Raw genomic sequence first — 3454 nt, forward strand, 5'->3', positions numbered from 1 at the left:
TATATCCAATAAAGATGTTAAAAAAATACTTTATTGCTAAAAATATTACTATCACCTGAGCCTTCAGCAAGCCTAATCTTTTTTGCAACAGTAACATCAAAGATTACTGATCACAGGTCACCATAACAAATATAATCATAATGAACAAGTTCAAAATATTGTTAGAATCACTAAAACATGACACAGAGACACAAAGTGAGCAAATGCCGTAAATGGTGTCGATACGCTTGCTCCACACAGGGTTGTCACAAACCTTCATTTTGTAAAAACTGCAATATCTTTGAAGCACAATACAACGAGGTGTGCATGTACTTTTTCAGCTGACTTTATTACTTCTGCTTTCTCAGGAATCTATGCTTCCATTTGTTGCACCTGCTGACCATCTCTCATGGTGTGTTTCTTCAGTGTTTTACCTTTTCTCCTCGGCTCAGCTTCAATTGGGATTTTCTTCAGGGGGAGCTTCGGGCATGCCCCGGTTGATGAAGGCCTCCCTCGTAGGATGTTTCCTGGGAGCCTCAGCTGGAGTCACAGGGTTCACCGGTTCTAGACCCTTTGATTAATTCTCAGCTGAGGTCTCCAGTGCACACATGCAGAGCTAGCCCAGGGCATGATCTTCCTGCGAAGTCTGATCCACCTTAGACCACAGGAGGCAATGAATTTCTGCCAGGGCTACACAGGTTGCCATTCTGACATAGAAGTTTGCATTTTTAAAAATGTTTTATCCTGTCTTTTATCCCTTTATTTTTATAACATGAGTATTTAAAGAAAAGCTCCTTTACCTGGAGCTTCTGGAACATTAGGAGGTAGATAGGCCGAAATTGTTTGAAAATTTTGTATTTGTGCATTTTTTTCTGAGGATAGAATCTATAGCTTTTATCACATTCACAAAGGGACCTGAGACCTAAGGAAGCTTAGAAACCATTATTTTAAACAGTGTTGAATGTCTTCGAAGTTAAGTTTAGTCCTTAGACATATACCAAGAGCTACAGATATAAGTTTTAAGAAATTCATTCTACATCCTTTCTAGTATAGGTCAGAGCAGGGAGAGAAGTGCTTGGAGGCTGGCGTGAGTGGTACCACCACATGCAGGCTCCAAGAGGCTTTCTTTCAGAGAATGTGTGTATATATAAAAATATATATTTGGGGCTTCAAGAAGCTGGATAGCAAGGGAGTCAGTCCAACCAGTGTGACTGCCTTGACCAAGAAACAGCCAACCCGAGCCTGCCCTTTCTCTACAGCCGCATCAGAAGGGCACAGAAATATTGTAAAATAAATGGAATTAGCCATGTGTGTGTGTGTGTGTGTGTGTGTGTGTGTATACACATATATACACACACACAGATATATATACATATGTATGTGTATATATATATATGTATATATATATGTGTGTGTGTGTGTGTGTGTATATATATATATATATATATATATATATATATACTGAGCTACCAGCATATCAAATAACATCCACAAAATAATTTTAAGACAAAAAGACTAGAGATAAAGGAGGTCACTTTCTAATGATGAAAGGCCCAATTCACCAAGAAGACAAAGCTATTTCAAACTCAATGCACTGAGACAACATTGCCTCAAAATCTAAAAATCAAACTTTGACAGAACTACAAGAACGGTTAGGCCAATCAATCATCCTAAAAAGAGATTTTAACCATTGAACACAGATAGGTGACATCCACGATTGTGCTTTTTCAAATAGTCTCTGATCGTACTCCTATTCACAAACTGAGATTCAGTGAGGGAATTTTCAGAAAGTCACACAGCTGGGAGGTGGCCAAATTCAGATTCAAATCCAGGCTCCTCTGACCCCAAAAGCAAAGCAGTTTCCAGTAGAGAATGCTAACAAGAACTAGGAAAGAGATGACCAAATTGGAGTTATTTTTTTTTTTTTTTTTTTGCGATATGTGGGCCTCTCACTGTCGTGGCCTCTCCCGTTGCCGGACGCGCAAGCTCAGCGGCCACGGCTCACGGGCCCAGCCGCTACGCGGCATGTGGGATCCTCCCAGACCGGGGCACGAACCCGTATCCCCTGCATCGGCAGGCGGACTCTCAACCACTGCGCCACCAGGGAGGCCCTGGAGTTATTTTTTAATATACATAATGCATTTGGTGGAGTATTTTTCCCTCCTCAGCAGCAGTTCATTGCTATTCCTCCCCACCTGTTAATGACTGGGGTTTGTATGGGGGCGGATTTGGCTTCCCGAGGCAGCCCACACAGGTTGTCACACTGTCAAGGATTCCTCCATTAACAAGCTGTCACTACGATGCCAACAGTCGCCATTTGGTTTGTTCAGGGAGCCGGAGCTCTGTGGTGGAGACTTGGCGCTATCGTTTAGAGGAATTTAAAAAAATAAGGCAAGAGGCAGATGTCTTCCAGTCTGTTCTTCCACAACAGACTCAGAGATAAGACGTGGGTTTTCACTGGAAGGAGGGGGGAGAAGGCCTTTTAAAATAAGTGTAAAGAAGGAAAAAAGCTAGGCAAGGGGGACTGGAGAACAAGAACGATGCACTTACAAATGCAGCCCTTCCACTGGACAAGTTTCTGAAAAAATGCCACAATTGTCCATACTCTCACCACCACGGACTTCTCAAACTCTTAATTTTAAAAATGGTTACAAAGCCATGGTTTAGGTTTTTAAAGTGAAAGGTGCCATTTGCCTGCAACCTTTTCAGAGTCACCCTGATGAAACAGAGGGAAACTCTGCCAGCTTGCTGAGGTACTTTCTGAGGCATGTGTACTTTCTGTTAATTAGTAAGATTAACCTCTCGGCTGACAGGCACTCCTAGCTGACCACTAACAAAGATGCCTGTGGAAATACCAGCTCTTCAGAGTGCTTCAAATACGGGAATGGGAAAGCCCAGCTTCTACATTTAGAGCAACTACATTTAGAGCTGGGGTCTCAATAAATATCTTTCTTTGCCCCTGCAGCCTCAGGTTCTATTCCCACCTTCCTACCTACAAGATCAGCACCCGTACCACAAAAATAGGCTTGAATTCTCTCCAGCTAATAAGACTTCACAACAAGCTCAACAAAACCTTTATGTTTCCAAAAAGTATACCAAAGCTGCCTTTGTTGTAGAAGTGACGTTTCTGTAGTCAGATTTCAGGAAATTATAAAATACAGTCACCTCCCACTTCTACCCCCTTTTAAGTTCACATGACAAATAACATTATTGTTTAGGCCCAAGGAGTCAATCAAAAGTATAGCATTAATTCATGATGAGGACCTAAGCTGGCTTATGAAAAAAGAAAAAGCACTTATCCTGACCTGAACCATCGCTGCAGACATGGAAGATACTCTGTCAGCAGAGGAGAGACATGCATGTTTGAAGGTTGTACAGACATTAATGAACTATGGGAAGGATGGAAGAAACTCAGAAATTAAGCATCTGTGATCCAGCAAGATTCACTACAGGCACCAGGCAGGAGACTGTATCA

The sequence above is a fragment of the Lipotes vexillifer genome, unplaced genomic scaffold (genome assembly GCF_000442215.2).
Source record: "Lipotes vexillifer unplaced genomic scaffold, Lipotes_vexillifer_v1.1 scaffold803, whole genome shotgun sequence".
NCBI classification, from domain to species: Eukaryota; Metazoa; Chordata; class Mammalia; order Artiodactyla; family Lipotidae; genus Lipotes; species Lipotes vexillifer.